Raw genomic sequence first — 18,599 nt, forward strand, 5'->3', positions numbered from 1 at the left:
GAATAAAAGAAATGCTTTTTGTTGTGTAAAGCACCTACACAGTATATTGTCCATTAAAGATAAGGTGGCTTTGAAGCTACTGTCAGCTGCTATGAGCTCTGTCTCGTGATGCAGGAGAATATGCTTTATTATTATGCTAATATCAACGCTACAGTTTATTGCCTATCACAATTGATCTAATATGACATAATAAACAATATAAATAACATAAAACATGTTAAATACTCCAGAATGAATAATATTTGGCATAATACTGAGCAGTTCGACAGAGGTATGAAGAGGATACGAGATACAAGTACCATTCTCCTATCCCTGTCATGGGGCTTATATTAGAGAAAACGGAGTGTAGCACAGGGCTAACTGTGATATACACTCATACTGCACCATAAACCTGAAACAAAAAAGCTATTTTCTCTATATAGATTACCACACATAGCAGCATATGTGTAGAGAACCTAGGATAACCCAAAATAGTCAGACAATGTGGCTTATTTCTAGTACCTTGCTTGGGTTAGCCATATATGATTTTTGGTAAATATTCAATTCCCAGCCAGGGTAGAAACATTGGGTGTGTCTCTTTACACCTGTTGTCTATGTTCACCCATCAGTAAATGGGTACCTGGGTGTTAGTCGACTGGTGTGGGTGTTATCCTGGGACACTGACCTAATTTGCTTGAAATACTTTGCATAACAAGCGGCTTTCTATATAGTAGTATGTCACTGATGTCAGCTATGTCTGTATCCCATGTACATGTACGTATAGTAAATTATTATTATTATTATTATTATTATTATTATTATTTTCTCATTTGTTTGTTGGGTTATCTTACTGAAACTTGGGTAATGTATGATGGAAAGACACTTCTTAATGTACACCAAAAATCAAAGAAATCAGACCATAAATAGCGGAGTTCACTTCTCAGCCATTAGCAGCCGCTTAGCGGTATATTTTTGTTTGGTTTTTATGGTTATATTCTCGTTTTTTTGGTCTCATTTGATAGAATGGAAGATATATTACAGAAATAGATATGATTTTGATTGCTTTCATGACGAAAAGTACCTTGAAATTGCGCTCACAGTAGCAGAAAAGTTCTATTCTTTAGTGATGCTCGAGTAAACAAATGACGTCACCGTCCAATACCTGTCTGCCTGCCAGTCCAAATTATAATACGGAGTCATGAATGGGTTGACATTATTTATACAATTATTACAATAATGCAGTAGTCTGCATAACAGTAAATCTTCTATTTTTTTGTGTGAATAAAAATTCCAAATGGTAAGCAAGAGTAATATAAGAGGGGCCCGGAGCCATGACTAATGAACAGAGAAAATGTTATTTTAGTGCCAGGAATGTCTGCATTGTCTATTCTGGATCCTATTTTGAAATTGGCATCTGTGAAATTGGCCAAATTGCCAATTTCTGACCACTTTATTGGGTAGTTGAAATAGGTGAATGGACGGTTTCTTGTACTCATTTGACAGACTAGAAGTAAGTTTATTCAGGTACTATACACAAATACAGTTACATAGATTATCATACATAGCAGTGTATGTATAGAGAACCTAGGATAACCCAAAAAAGTCAGACAAAGTGACTTATTTCCAGTACCTGGCTTGGGCTTGCCCTGATTTTTGGTAAATATTTTTTTTTCTCGGTTGTTTGTTGGGCTATCTCATTGAAACTTGGGCAGTGTATGATGGAAAGATGCTTCTTAACGTACACCAAAAATAAAAAACACGGACGATAAATAAGGGAGTTCACTTCTCAGCCATTAGCCGCCTCTTTGTGGTATATTTTCATATGGTTTTTATGGTTGTATTCTCGATTTTTTGGTCTCAATTGATAGAATGGAATATATATTTCAGAAATAGATATGATTTTGATTGCTTTCATGATGAAAAGTACCTTGAAATTGAGCTCAAAGTAGCGGAAATGTTCGATATTTGCTGATGTTCAATGAACTTTGTGTAAGTCAAGTTAGTTAATTTTATTAAGTGTATTCTAACCTAACCACTCTGTAATTCGGCAAACTCAGTAATCCGGCACACTACAGGTCCCAATGATGCCGGATTTGTGATGGAGGACCTGTATTATTATTATACTATTATCATCATATGTATTATTATACGTATTATTATTATACATATTATTATTATTACAATGTAAATATAGTGGAAACTTGACTTACGAGTGTCCCAACTCACGAGTGTTTTGAGATACGAGCTGTCCCTGGGCCGATTTTTTGCTCTGAGTTATGAGCCAACATTTGAGTTACGAGCCAGCTTCCCCCTCCCTCTTCCCCCTCAACCCAAAACCTGGACACCTCGCTTGTTTATCTATGATTTCATGCTTTAATTCCATGGAAATCGTTATCTTTTTCTTCTCAGCAATAATAATAATATAATATTACAGTCAGGTCACTCAGTAAGTCAATCAAGTCACTCAATAAATCAGTCAGGTCATTCAGTCAGTCAAGTCACTCAGTAAGTCAGTCAAGTCATTCAGTCAGTCAGTCAAGTCATTCAGTCAGTCATGTTACTCAGTGAGTCAGTCAAGTCATTCAGTAAGTCAGTCAAGTCATTCAGTAAGTCAATCAAGTCATTCATTAAGTCAATCAAGTCATTCAGTAAGTCAGTTAAGTCACTCAATAAGTCAGTAAAGTCATTCAGTCAGTCAAATCACTCAATAAGTCAGTCAAGTCATTCAGTAAGTCAGTTAAGTCACTCAATAATTCAGTCAAGTCACTCAGTAAGTCAGTTAAGTCACTCAATAAGTCAGTTAAGTCATTCAGTAAGTCAGCCAAGTCACTCAATAAGTCAGTGAAGTCATTCAGTCAGTCAAGTCACTCAATAAGTCAGTCAAGTCATTCAGTCAGTCAAGTCATTCAGTAAGTCAGTCAAGTCACTCAGTAAGTCAGTTATTCAGTCACACAAACTCATGTTAACCTCTTTTTCTGTGTACAAAGTAACACTTAAGGCTACAGGTTATCTCTTGTCTAATATCTTTGTTAATTCTGAGACTTAAGTGCTTATACCTCTTCGTGCCACTTTCAGCAACACTAGTATGCCTACTGGGTGTCATGATTGCTTGGCAGATACAAGATAATAGACTCAAATTTCATACACATATACAACAAATTTCTAAGAAAATTTCCAAGACCGTAGGCATACTATCGAAGATACGGTACTATGTTCCACAGTCAGCCCTCCTGGCCCTATATCACTCTCTTATTTACCCCTATCTCACCTATGGAATTTGTGCATGGGGCTCAACAACAATAAAACATCTCAGACCACTAATTACCCAACAAAAGGCTACAGTCAGAATGACAACAAATTCCCACTACAGGCAGCACACTCCACCAATATTCAAAACACTAAACCTACTCACCATACAAAACATCCATACTTATTACTGCACCTATTACATACATAGAACACTTAACTCTAATATTAACCCTCCCCTCAAACATCTCCTTGCCAACCTCAACAGTACACATGACCATAACACAAGGCACAGATCACTCTTTGATGTTCCTCGTGTCCATCTCACGCTATGCAAAAACTCAATGCACATAAAAGGCCCTAAAATCTGGAATTCATTACCTGTAAATCTAAAAGAAACACTACCTGTTTATAAATTCAAGTCTCTTCTCAAAGATCACATACTCACCCAAAACCAAATAAATACTGAATAACTGAACCTGATAAATTGTATATCCTAAATGTTTCTCATAATTATATCACATAAATGTTAAACCTAAGACCCAATCTAACTTTGTATTTTTTAAATACACTACCTATCAGAATACTCCATTCTACAGAATGTACAGCAATGCATGCAACCATATGACCTGTCTTTGTAATACTCATTTGTGCTTTATTGTTATCTGTTTACAATAATGTTTTATCACTGATTACATCATTGCTTAGTTAATCATAAGTTAATTTTAAGCCTGCCCGTAATGCTATGCATACAAGTGGCTTTGGCATACTGCTCTTACCTGTATTTTTTTGTACCTCTGTATGTTCAAATTATTAAATAAATAAATAAATAAATATTTTTATTATTATTATCACACCGGCCGATTCCCACCAAGGCAGGGTGGCCCGAAAAAGAAAAACTTTCACCATCATTCACTCCATCACTGTCTTGCCAGAAGGGTGCTTTACACTACAGTTTTTAAACTGCAACATTAACACCCCTCCTTCAGAGTGCAGGCACTGTACTTCCCATCTCCAGGACTCAAGTCCGGCCCGCCGGTTTCCCTGAATCCCTTCATAAATGTTACCTTGCTCACACTCCAACAGCACGTCAAGTATTAAAAACCATTTGTCTCCATTCACTCCTATCAAACACGCTCACGCATGCCTGCTGGAAGTCCAAGCCCCTCGCACACAAAACCTCCTTTACCCCCTCCCTCCAACCCTTCCTAGGCCGACCCCTACCCCGCCTTCCTTCCACTACAGACTGATACACTCTTGAAGTCATTCTGTTTCGCTCCATTCTCTCTACATGTCCGAACCACCTCAACAACCCTTCCTCAGCCCTCTGGACAACAGTTTTGGTAATCCCGCACCTCCTCCTAACTTCCAAACTACGAATTCTCTGCATTATATTCACACCACACATTGCCCTCAGACATGACATCTCCACTGCCTCCAGCCTTCTCCTCGCTGCAACATTCATCACCCACGCTTCACACCCATATAAGAGCGTTGGTAAAACTATACTCTCATACATTCCCCTCTTTGCCTCCAAGGACAAAGTTCTTTGTCTCCACAGACTCCTAAGTGCACCACTCACTCTTTTTCCCTCATCAATTCTATGATTCACCTCATCTTTCATAGACCCATCCGCTGACACGTCCACTCCCAAATATCTGAATACATTCACCTCCTCCATACTCTCTCCCTCCAATCTGATATTCAATCTTTCATCACCTAATCTTTTTGTTATCCTCATAACCTTACTCTTTCCTGTATTCACCTTTAATTTTCTTCTTTTGCACACCCTACCAAATTCATCCACCAATCTCTGCAACTTCTCTTCAGAATCTCCCAAGAGCACAGTGTCATCAGCAAAGAGCAGCTGTGACAACTCCCACTTTGTGTGTGATTCTTTATCTTTTAACTCCACGCCTCTTGCCAAGACCCTCGCATTTACTTCTCTTACAACCCCATCTATAAATATATTAAACAACCACGGTGACATCACACATCCTTGTCTAAGGCCTACTTTTACTGGGAAAAAATTTCCTTCTTTCCTACATACTCTAACTTGAGCCTCACTATCCTCGTAAAAACTCTTCACTGCTTTCAGTAACCTACCTCCTACACCATACACTTGCAACATCTGCCACATTGCCCCCCTATCCACCCTGTCATATGCCTTTTCCAAATCCATAAATGCCACAAAGACCTCTTTAGCCTTATCTAAATACTGTTCACTTATATGTTTCACTGTAAACACCTGGTCCACACACCCCCTACCTTTCCTAAAGCCTCCTTGTTCATCTGCTATCCTATTCTCCGTCTTACTCTTAATTCTTTCAATTATAACTCTACCATACACTTTACCAGGTACACTCAACAGACTTATCCCCCTATAATTTTTGCACTCTCTTTTATCCCCTTTGCCTTTATACAAAGGAACTATGCATGCTCTCTGCCAATCCCTAGGTACCTTACCCTCTTCCATACATTTATTAAATAATTGCACCAACCACTCCAAAACTATATCCCCACCTGCTTTTAACATTTCTATCTTTATCCCATCAATCCCGGCTGCCTTACCCCCTTTCATTTTGCCTACTGCCTCACGAACTTCCCCCACACTCACAACTGGCTCTTCCTCACTCCTACAAGATGTTATTCCTCCTTGCCCTATACACGAAATCACAGCTTCCCTATCTTCATCAACATTTAACAATTCCTCAAAATATTCCTTCCATCTTCCCAATACCTCTAACTCTCCATTTAATAACTCTCCTCTCCTATTTTTAACTGACAAATCCATTTGTTCTCTAGGCTTTCTTAACTTGTTAATCTCACTCCAAAACTTTTTCTTATTTTCAACAAAATTTGTTGATAACATCTCACCCACTCTCTCATTTGCTCTCTTTTTACATTGCTTCACCACTCTCTTAACTTCTCTCTTTTTCTCCATATACTCTTCCCTCCTTGCATCACTTCTACTTTGTAAAAACTTCTCATATGCTAACTTTTTCTCCCTTACTACTCTCTTTACATCATCATTCCACCAATCGCTCCTCTTCCCTCCTGCACCCACTTTCCTGTAACCACAAACTTCTGCTGAACACTCTAACACTACATTTTTAAACCTACCCCATACCTCTTCGACCCCATTGCCTATGCTCTCATTAGCCCATCTATCCTCCAATAGCTGTTTATATCTTACCCTAACTGCCTCCTCTTTTAGTTTATAAACCTTCACCTCTCTCTTCCCTGATGCTTCTATTCTCCTTGTATCCCATCTACCTTTTACTCTCAGTGTAGCTACAACTAGAAAGTGATCTGATATATCTGTGGCCCCTCTATAAACATGTACATCCTGAAGTCTACTCAACAGTCTTTTATCTACCAATACATAATCCAACAAACTACTGTCATTTCGCCCTACATCATATCGTGTATACTTATTTATCCTCTTTTTCTTAAAATATGTATTACCTATAACTAAACCCCTTTCTATACAAAGTTCAATCAAAGGGCTCCCATTATCATTTACACCTGGCACCCCAAACTTACCTACCACACCCTCTCTAAAAGTTTCTCCTACTTTAGCATTCAAGTCCCCTACCACAATTACTCTCTCACTTGGTTCAAAGGCTCCTATACATTCACTTAACATCTCCCAAAATCTCTCTCTCTCCTCTGCATTCCTCTCTTCTCCAGGTGCATACACGCTTATTATGACCCACTTCTCGCATCCAACCTTGACTTTAATCCACATAATTCTTGAATTTACACATTCATATTCTCTTTTCTCCTTCCATAACTGATCATTTAACATTACTGCTACCCCTTCCTTTGCTCTAACTCTCTCAGATACTCCAGATTTAATCCCATTTATTTCCCCCCACTGAAACTCTCCTACCCCCTTCAGCTTTGTTTCGCTTAGGGCCAGGACATCCAACTTCTTTTCATTCATAACATCAGCAATCATCTGTTTCTTGTCATCCGCACTACATCCACGCACATTTAAGCAACCCAGTTTTATAAAGTTTTTCTTCTTCTCTTTTTTAGTAATTGTATACAGGAGAAGGGGTTACTAGCCCATTGCTCCCGGCATTTTAGTCGCCTCATACGACACGCATGGCTTACGGAGGAAAGATTCTTTTCCACTTCCCCATGGACAATAGAAGAAATAAAAAGGAACAAGAGCTATTTAGAAAAAGGAGAAAAACCTAGATGTATGTATATATATATATGCATGTGCGTGTCTGTGAAGTGTGACCAAAGTGTAAGTAGGAGTAGCAAGATATCCCTGTTATCTTAGCGTGTTTATGAGACAGAAAAAGAAACCAGCAATCCTACCATCATGCAAAACAGTTACAGGTTTTTGTTTCACAGTCATCTGGCAGGACGGTAGTACTTCCCTGGGTGGTTGCTGTCTACCAACCTATAGTAATTAAAATATCATAACACAATTGACAAACACAGCTGCCTTGTAGCAGAGAAAGACTGGACAGGTATGAATTAGGAATGCTGGGATGGTGGTGGGTGGTGTTGGGGAGTTGTAGGGGATGGTGGGAGGGCTCCCCGTTTTTCCTTCCCGCAAACTGAACCATGTTAAATTAATTATACGTGTTACATAAAATTGTGCAGCAATTCTTAAATGGCGGTCTACTGTATTATTATTATAATAATGATAGAGCTTCAGTTCCCTAAATTAATAATAATAATAATAATGATAATAATAATAATAATAATAATAATAATATACTAATTATTATTATTATTATAATGATAGAGCTTCAGTTCCCTCAATTAATAATGATGATAATAATAATAATAATAATAATAATAATACCTACGTAATAATAATTCAGATTGCTTCTGCTAGTTGGCACAGCTGGTAAGCAGTAAACATGTTTACATCCCTTTGGGGGCAGTTCTGTCGTGATTGTTTGCATTTTTTACAATCATTTGGCCAAATTTTTTTTTTCTAACCATAGGTCCTAGTGATCTACTGCAGTTAGCCTCAAAAATACTCCATTTTCTCTTACAGTAAGGACATGGGAAGATACTAGAGTCAAATTGGGACAGAAATGGCCGACGCTTCTGCCGCTGCCACTTCCTCTGCCACCATACATATCATATTTCTGTGCTAATTATATTATTTATTATGTCATATTAGATGAATTATGATAGATAAATAAGCCATTTACCTGGAGTTTACCTGGAGAGAGTTCCAGGGGTCAATGCCCCCGCGGCCCGGTCTGTGACCAGGCCTCCTGGTGGATCAGAGCCTGATCAACCAGGCTGTTGCTGCTGGCTGCACGCAAACCAACGTACGAGCCACAGCCCGGCTGGTCAGGAACCGACTTTAGGTGCTTGTCCAGGTGCCAGCTTGAAGACTGCCAGGGGTCTATTGGTAATCCCCCTTATGTATGCTGGGAGGCAGTTGAACAGTCTCGGGCCCCTGACACTTATTGTATGGTCTCTTAACGTGCTAGTGACACCCCTGCTTTTCATTGGGGGGATGTTGCATCGTCTGCCAAGTCTTTTGCTTTCTTAGTGAGTGATTTTCGTGTGCAAGTTCGGTACTAGTCCCTCTAGGATTTTCCAGGTGTTTATAATCATGTATCTCTCCCGCCTGCATTCCAGGGAATACAGGTTTAGGAACCTCAAGCACTCCCAGTAATTGAGGTGTTTTATCTCCGTTATGCGCGCCGTGAAGGTTCTCTGTACATTTTCTAGGTCAGCAATTTCACCTGCCTTTCATTGAAAGGTGCTGTTAGTGTGCAGCAATATTCCAGCCTAGATAGAACAAGTGACCTGAAGAGTGTCATCATGGGCTTGGCCTCCCTAGTTTTGAAGGTTCTCATTATCCATCCTGTCATTTTTCTAGCAGATGCGATTGATACAATGTTATGGTCCTTGAAGGTGAGATCCTCCGACATGATCACTCCCAGGTCTTTGACGTTGGTGTTTCGCTCTATTTTGTGGCCGGAATTTGTTTTGTACTCTGATGAAGATTTAATTTCCTCGTGTTTACCATATCTGAGTAATTGAAATTTCTCATCGTTGAACTTCATATTGTTTTCTGCAGCCCACTGAAAGATTTGGTTGATGTCCACCTGGAGCCTTGCAGTGTCTGCAATGGAAGACACTGTCATGCAGATTCGGGTGTCATCTGCAAAGGAAGACACGGTGCTGTGGCTGACATCCTTGTCTATGTCGGATATGAGGATGAGGAACAAGATGGGAGCGAGTACTGTGCCTTGTGGAACAGAGCTTTTCACCGTAGCTGCCTCGGACTTTACTCTGTTGACGACTACTCTTTGTGTTCTGTTAGTGAGGAAATTATAGATCCATCGACCGACTTTTCCTGTTATTCCTTTAGCATGCATTTTGTGCGCTATTACGCCATGGTCACACTTGTCGAAGGCTTTTGCAAAGTCTGTATATATTACATCTGCATTCTTTTTGTCTTCTAGTGCATTAGGACCTTGTCGTAGTGATCCAATAGTTGAGACAGACAGGAGCGACCTGTTCTAAACCCATGTTGCCCTGGGTTGTGTAACTGATGGGCTTCTAGATGGGTGGTGATCTTGCTTCTTAGGACCCTTTCAAAGATTTTTATGATATGGGGTGTTAGTGCTATTGGTCTGTAGTTCTTTGCTGTTGCTTTACTGCCCCCTTTGTGGAGTGGGGTTATGTCTGTTGTTTTTAGTAACTGTGGGACGACCCCCGTGTCCATGCTCCCTCTCCATAGGATGGAAAAGGCTCGTGATAGGGGCTTCTTGCAGTTCTTGATGAACACGGAGTTCCATGGGTCTGGCCCTGGGGCAGAGTGCATGGGCATGTCATTTATCGCCTGTTCAAAGTCATTTGGCATCAGGATAACATCGGATAGGCTTGTGTTAACCAAATTCTGTGGATCTCTCATAAAAAATTAATTTTGATCTTCGACTCTCAGTCTGGTTAGCGGCTTGCTAAAAACTGAGTCATATTGGGACTTGAGTAGCTCACTCATTTCCTTGCTGTCATCTGTGTAGGACCCATCTTGTTTAAGTAGGGGCCCAATACTGGACGATGTTCTCGACTTTGATTTGGCATAGGAGAAGAAATACTTTGGGTTTCTTTCGATTTCATTTATGGCTTTTAGTTCTTCCCGCGATTCCTGACTCCTATAAGATTCCTTTAGCTTAAGTTCGATGCTTGCTATTTCTCTGACCAGTGTCTCCCTATGCATTTCAGATATATTGACCTCTTTTAGCCGCTCTATTATTCTTTTCTGTCGCCTGTAAAGGGAGCGCCTGTCTCTTTCTATTTTGCATCTACTCCTCCTTTTTCTTTGAGGAATAAGCCTTGTGCATACATCGAGTGCCACCGAGTTAATCTGTTCTAGGCATAAGTTGGGGTCTGTGTTGCTTAGTATATCTTCCCAGCTTATATCGGTTAGGACTTGGTTTACTTGGTCCCACTTTATGTTTTTGTTATTGAAGTTGAATTTGGTGAATGCTCCCTCGTGACTAGTCTCATTATGTCGGTCTGGGGCTCCACGCATACATGTCCGAACCTCAATTATGTTGTGATCTGAGTATATTGTTTTTGATATGGTGACATTTCTTATCAGATCATCATTGTTAGTGAAGATGAGGTCTATTCTCCAGTCTAGTAGGCTCTATTATTTGCTGGTTTAAATTGAATTTTGTGCAGAGATTTAAAAGCTCGTGTGAGTGTGAGTTTTCATCAGAGCTGCCTCCTGGTGTTATTACTGCAACAATATTATTTGCTATATTCCTCCATTTTAGGTGCCTTAAGTTGAAATCCCCCAGGAGCAAGATGTTGGGTGCAGGAGCTGGAAGATTTTCCAGACAGTGGTCAATTTTTAACAGCTGTTCCTGGAATTCCTGGAATTGCCATCAAGTATTTTTTCTCATCTCTCCAGAGTGCAGGAACGAATTAATGGCTTTTCAATTAATTTAAATGAGGAAAATTAATTTGATATACGAGTAAATTGAGTTACGAGCTAGCTCCTGGAATGGATTAAACTCGTAAGTCAAGGTTCCACTGTAATTTGTAATTTTTATTCCCACAAAAAATATAAGATTTACTGTTATGCCTTATTGTAATAATTGTATAAATAATATCAACCCATTCACTACTGCATATTGGAATGGCCAGTGATGTCATTTGTTTACTCTTGAACATAGCCAAGCAATGGAACATTTCTCCTATGTTGAGCTCAGTTTCAAGGTACTTTTTGTCATGAAAGCAATCAAAATCATATCTATTCTGTAATATATCTTAGAAAGGACATAGGAAAGTATTGGTTTGGAAATAGGGTACTTGATGAGTGGAACAGTCTACCTAGTTGGGTTATTGAGGCTTGGACTTTGGGTAGTTTCAAATTTAGGTTGGATAAATACATGAGTGAGAGGGGTTGGATTTGAGTGGGACTTGCACATCAAAGCTTATTTCTTGGGTAGCATTGGAAATTGGGTTGGGCAAATGTTTTGTTAGTGGGATGAATTGTAAAGGACCTGCCTAGTATGGGCCAACAGGCCTGCTGCAGTGTTCCTCCTTTCTTATGTTCCATTCTATCAAATGAGACCAAAATAACGAGAATACAACCATAAAAACCATTCGAAAATACCGCTAAGGGGTGGCTAATTGCTGAGAAGTGAACTCCGTTATTTTTGCTCTGATTTCTTTAATTTTTGGTGTAAGTTGAGAAGCATCTTTCCATCATACATTGCCCAAGTTTCAATAAGATAGTCCAACAAAAAAATGAGATATAATTCCCTAGATCAAGAGCAAGAGCCCCTCACCAGCATCAAGGAAGCTGGAAATAAATGGTATCAAATACCGACACAGTGGAAATATAAACACATATGCAGTATAATGTGATCCTTTATTGACAATGTTTCACCCACACAGTGGGCTTTTTCAAGTCACACACAGATCTACCTGGGGTGGAAGGTACGGGAGTATTTATAGTCATGTTCAGAATGTTGAGGTCAGGTGGAGAATGCTGCATCTGATGATCTACCGGGTGGAGTTGTAGAGTCTTGGGTAGCTTGGCAGGGGTATTGGACAAGTTGTGAGTAGACCTTCTGTAGTGTTCTATGTTCTTATGTGGGATAGCGATGAAGAAGTTTCTTGGCGAGTGGTTCAGCTATGTTATAGAAGCCATTGTTCTGGTTGAAATTGTTGGTTATAGAGATAAGTGATGATTCCAGGATTCTTCGGTACTGAGTGTTGTCTTCTGTGGCGATAAGTGTTGAGTTTCTGTAGTTAATTAAATGGTTTTGTGAATTGCGATGTTGTACACAGGCATTCCTTGTATCGTCAGTCCTGCTTGCATATTGGTGTTCTGAAATACGTGTTTGTAGGTCTCTTGATGTTTCGCCCACATACATCCTTCCAAGTATCTACCTCCACAACCACGACCATCAAGGACATCACCAGTAGTAGACAGGACAAGCCTCCATCCTCTGCAGGGGTATACATAATCCCTTGTAATGACTGCAACAAATTATATGTGGGCGAAACATCAAGAGACCTACAAACACGTATTTCAGAACACCAATATGCAAGCAGGACTGACGATACAAGGAATGCCTGTGTACAACATCGCAATTCACAAAACCATTTAATTAACTACAGAAACTCAACACTTATCGCCACAGAAGACAACACTCAATACCGAAGAATCCTGGAATCATCGCTTATCTCTATAACCAACAATTTCAACCAGAACAACGGCTTCTATAACATAGCTGAACCACTCGCCAAGAAACTTCTTCATCGCTATCCCACATAAGAACATAGAACACTACAAAAGGTCTACTCACAACTTGTCCAATACCCCTGCCAAGCTACCCAAGACTCTACAACTCCACCTGGTAGATCATCAGATGCAGCATTCTCCACCTGACCTCAACATTCTGAACATGACTATAAATACTCCCGTACCTTCCACCCCAGGTAGATCTGTGTGTGACTTGAAAAAGCCCACTGTGTGGGTGAAACGTTGTCAATAAAGGATCACATTATACTGCATATGTGTTTATATTTCCATCAAGGAAGCTGCTTTGAGGTCTGCTCACTTATGGAAATTTAGCTCGCATATGGAAGCAAAAAATTGACCCATCAACTGCTCATATTTGGAAAAACTTGCATGTGGATGCGCTCGCAAGTAGAGGTTCCACTGTATATATAAAATATAAATTAACTTAAAAACACTTGAAATTTTGGAGTTTCTAGACATAATGCAGAAACTTAGTGCTTAAGGATCTCGCGCAGAATGTAAACAAACCGAGTGGGGTGCAGTGACTGTATTAGAAAATCTGGTGGGGGGAAGCTGTATAGAGAGTTTTGGTCATAATTTGAAATGACCGTATTAACGGAACGCAGTAAAACGAAACGCTGTAAAGCAAGGCCTACTGTACTCAAAAATTCTAGGGGCTTCAAATCAAGCAGGAGAAAGCTGGTAGGCACACATATGAGAGAATGGGTCTGCATGCACAGTATGAAAAAAATCCTGCAGTAAGCAGTGCATAATGAGAAAAAAAAAAACTCCGACTTTGAGGTGTATTTTCATATAGTTTTTATGGTTGTATTCTCATTTTCGTAGTCACATTTGATAGAATGTAAAACATTATAGAAATGGAGGTGATTTTGATTGGTTTGACTATGAAAAGGACCTTGAAATGGAGCTCAAAGTAGAGGAAATGTTTGATTTTTTGCCGATGTTCAAGAGTAAACAAATGATGTCATTGTCCAATAAATGTCCAACTAGCCATTCTAATATGCAGTCATTACAATATTGCAGTAGTCTGTATAACAGTAAATCTTCTATTTTTTGTTTGAATAAAAATTCAAAATAGAAAGCCCAAGTAATATCAGAGGGACCTGGATACATGACTGATGAACAAAGAAAATGCTATTTTAGAGCTAGGAATGTCTGCATTGTTCATTCTGGACCCTATTTTGAAATTGGCATATTTTTTAATATGCGTGAAATTGGCCAAATTGCCAATTTCTGACCTCTTTAATGGGTAGTTGAAATCGGTAAATGGGCAGTTTCTTGTACTCAATCAATACAACAAATGGAGTTCTAAAGAAATAGCTATGAGTTTGATTGACTGGAACAAGGGAATTAGCTGAAAATAGGGCTCAAAGTGGGTGAAATCGCAGATTTGTAAATATCACTGAGGTCACTAAGTTCTCGAGAGCGTAATTCCGTAAGTCTTTCATCAAATTTTGTACTTTTGGTGTCGCCATCAGGAAAAGATTCTCTATCATTTCACAATAAAAATAATTTTTTTTTTTCAAATATTTTGCGACACCAAGAGACACCTCAGGATTTGGGGTTGCGACAGTTAAAGGGGTGAGGGTGGAGTGAAAAATCTGTATTGACCACAGTCCTGCCAATAGTATGGAGCTGTATTAGTTTATTGGTCTGATCAACATCATTAACCCTTTGATTGTTTTGGTCGTATATATAATGTCTTACGAGCCACCGTGTTTATTTATTTATTTATTTATTTATTTATTTATAATTTGACCACACATACAGAGGTACAAAAAAATACAGATAAGAGCAGCATGCCAAAGCCACTTATACTATGCATAGCATTACGGGCTGGCTTAAAATTAACTTAAGATTAACTAAGCAATGATGAAATCAGTGAAAAACATTAATGTAAACAGATTACTATAAAGCACAAGTGAGTATTACATAATCCCTTGTAATGACTGCAACAAATTATATGTGGGCGAAACATCAAGAGACCTACAAACACGTATTTCAGAACACCAATATGCAAGCGGCTTCAAATCAAGCAGGAGAAAGCTGGTAGGCCCACATGTGAGAGAATGGGTCTCCATGGTCAGTATGTGTCATATAAAAAAATCACGGAGCCAGTGGCGCATTGTGGGAATGCCATTTCAGTAGTCCTTGTTCAGCATACCTAGCGTTAAGAAATATGTGACTCCCCGGCACATCTGGGACTCTTCTCTTCCCAAGTGATGCTTTAACATAGATAGAAGTGTCGGTGAAGATCAGTTTCATGGTTTTGAGGAGTTTGTGACCAAAAGCAATGCCAAGGATACCAGAAGAATGAAGAATGAGAGAGAGAATGAGGGAGGGAATGAGGGAGGGAATGAGGGAGAGAATGAGGGAGAGAATGAGAGAGAGAAAGCAAGAGAGAATGAGGGAGAAAGATAATTAGGTAGTCGGGTGGAAGGGAAGCAAGCATCCGACCCCATTGTTTTCACAGGCGGTAGGGAGAGTGAGTAATGAGACAATATGTCATTTTGACAACTGCTGGACCCTGACTCAGCACATTTAGAAATTCACACACTCACACACAACACAAGCTTGCTGAAGATAATAGCAGTTACATGAAAGTGTCCAGTGACTATATATGTGTATATATATTATAGAAACCAGAAGGAAGGAAGGAGGGAAGAAAGGAAGGCAGGAAGGAAGGACGAGATGAAAGGAAGGAAGGAAAAAAGTAAGGAAGGAAGAAAAGAAGTAAGGAAGGAAGAAAAGAAGTAAGGAAGAAAGGAAGGTGGGTAGGTAGGGAAGGAAGGAAGGAATGTAGGAAGGAAGGTAGGAAGGAAGGAATGAAGGAATGATGACATACGACCATTTACCTAGGATAACTACCTAACCAACTGCCTGCTAATACTTTGAAGAAAACTGCTCAGACGAGGTGTTTTGTCTGTGCACATTAAAAAAACCCCACAAAAATGCAGACACACTCGTTTTGTGTGTGAGGAGTGTAAAACACCATTGTGTATGAAACCATGTTTCAAAGAGTTCCACAAGCTGCAAAACTTCTAGGAACATGTCCAGTGACTGTACATTTGTATACAGTAGGGCCCCACTTATTCAGCAGGTTAGGCTCCAGGCTACTGCCGGAAAGCAGACTTCGCTGGAAAGCAGAACTTCATTTTTTCTGTTTATAAATGCAGATAAATGCCAGATAACAAGTGTAAACTTGTTATCTGGCATTTATAAGCATATATTAAGTTAGCATTTATTTTTTTTTTTTTTTTTTATTATCACACCGGCCGATTCCCACCAAGGCAGGGTGGCCCGAAAAAGAAAAACTTTCACCATCATTCACTCCATCACTGTCTTGCCAGAAGGGTGCTTTACACTACAGTTTTTAAACTGCAACATTAACACCCCTCCTTCAGAGTGCAGGCACTGTACTTCCCATCTCCAGGACTCAAGTCCGGCCTGCCGGTTTCCCTGAATCCCTTCATAAATGTTACTTTGCTCACACTCCAACAGCACGTCAAGTATTAAAAACCATTTGTCTCCATTTACTCCTATCAAACACGCTCACGCATGCCTGCTGGAAGTCCAAGCCCCTCACACACAAAACCTCCTTTACCCCCTCCCTCCAACCCTTCCTAGGCATATATTAAGTTAGCATTTATATGCATATATTAAGTTAGCAATAGAACTAGACATTAAAAAGTAAAATACACACACAGTACACTCATTATTTACCTCAAAATATTTGTAGTCTTAATGTAGGGCAAAAGGTGAGTAGTATTTACTATAAGAAGTCAGGTGTGGTAGCCCTCCTGGCAACCCCACCCACACACACTATACTACGATGCTTAAAGCTCCCTAGAGCGATAAAATGCATATACAGTACACACATTACTTACCTTAAAATATTTGAAGTCTTAATGGTCTTAATGTAGGGTGAGAAGTGAAAAGTATTTATTTGTAGAAAGCTGTGTGGGAGATATGGCATCCTGCCTGGCCACTTATACCAACTACGACGTTAAGCTCCCTAGAGCGATAAAATGCATAAATGTATAGTACACTCATTAATTACCTTAAAATATTTGTAGCCTTAATGTAGGTTGAGAGGTGAGTTTTATTTGTATGAAGTCAGTTTGGGGAGTATGGGTAGCCAGGAAGGGCAGCCCTCACCACTCCACCCACACATAATGTTAACAAACCAGATGAATGTGTCTGGTTTTCATCACTTTACATTGTGTACAAGTTGTCTCCACACTGATACAGTAGAATAAATAAAGAGAAACACTCCCATTCTCATGTAACACCATTTTTAGAAGAAATGACACCCTGAATGAAGGCATACGAAAGGAATAATTTTCTAGTTACCCCCAGTAATATTATAGTGACACATTTTCTCTGATGTTGGACTACAAGTTGCCTGGCTACCACAAGTTGCCTGGCTACCACAAGTCCTACAAGTTGTCTGGCTACCACATCTCACATTTATGTTAATTTATTCTACTGCGGGGTGTATTTAGATGGATTAAGCAAAATGTTTATATTAACGTTTAATACGATATTTAATGCTCCTTAGTGTGATTATTATTGTGTTGTTATTATCATTATTAATATGGCATCTTCAAGACTGATAAGACACTCTTAGTGATTTTAATGTGTACCTGCATGCGAGCACAGTGTGTAAGTTTTCTTAGGTACAGGTACACATACGTATAATTATCAGTAATAATAATAATGTACGTATGTAGTCCGCCTGGGCTACATACCTACACCTACCTACATAGCTACATGATATTTAGTGTGGCCCAGAGCTATATTATTACCATCGACATACCATGTTCACTGAGTTTAATCGTTTTTATCAACTACCTTTAGATGCTATCATAAACAAAGGGAGAAGTAATGAATAATTCATGCCGAGAATTGTAAACAAAAGCATTATGTATCAAGGGGAGTGACGTAATGTTTTCCCTCCGCCCAGCTACTACACCTCCATAGTACATAAACATAAACTGTTTATATGTTATGTAACGTATTTCTTATATAATTTTGAAGAAAATATAATAGATGGATTAATGAAAATGTCTATATTGATGTAAAATTAGACATTTAATGTGCTCAAGAGTGATTATTATTACATAATAGAGATGTGCTCATGGAGAATATAAACAAACTGAGTGGCGCGCACCGTATTTGAAAGACAACTTGCCGTATAGAGAGTTTTGGTCATATTTTGAGATCGCCGTATTAGCGGAACGCCAAAAGGTGAAACGCTGCAAAGCAGGGCCCTACTGTATATATCATAGAACAATAGTAATAAACAATTTTTTGTATTGTTTGGTTGTGTAAACAAGTTTTATAAACAATATATTAATAATTATGTTTGTGCGCTTATTGTGTTGTGTACAACGAGTGTACATGTATATATATACATTGCACCTTACTTTGGGCTAACAGGCCACATAAGTTACCTGAAAAAATAAAATAGTGAAAAAACAAGAAACCTTGGAATGCAAGTAAACCAAAGTTTACCGGGTGAGCGGCATTCGCCACTGTTGCCATACACGGCTCATTTTCTGCCAACTTTATGCCTCTATATCTCAGT

The 18,599-nt window shown here is 39.2% G+C and overlaps 1 non-coding gene across 1 annotated transcript in view; it reads right to left on the minus strand.

The window, feature by feature from the left end:
* Nucleotides 1–12,095: 12,095 nt before the first annotated feature.
* Nucleotides 12,096–18,599, minus strand: part of LOC128689834 (uncharacterized) — a 77,848-nt gene continuing 71,344 nt past the window's right edge. The window contains exon 3 of the transcript XR_011392333.1: nucleotides 12,096–12,692. This is a non-coding gene — a transcript (uncharacterized protein). The remainder of the gene's footprint in view (nucleotides 12,693–18,599) is intronic.

This window comes from Cherax quadricarinatus, chromosome 22 (assembly GCF_038502225.1).
Source record: "Cherax quadricarinatus isolate ZL_2023a chromosome 22, ASM3850222v1, whole genome shotgun sequence".
In the NCBI taxonomy this organism is placed as follows: domain Eukaryota; kingdom Metazoa; phylum Arthropoda; class Malacostraca; order Decapoda; family Parastacidae; genus Cherax; species Cherax quadricarinatus.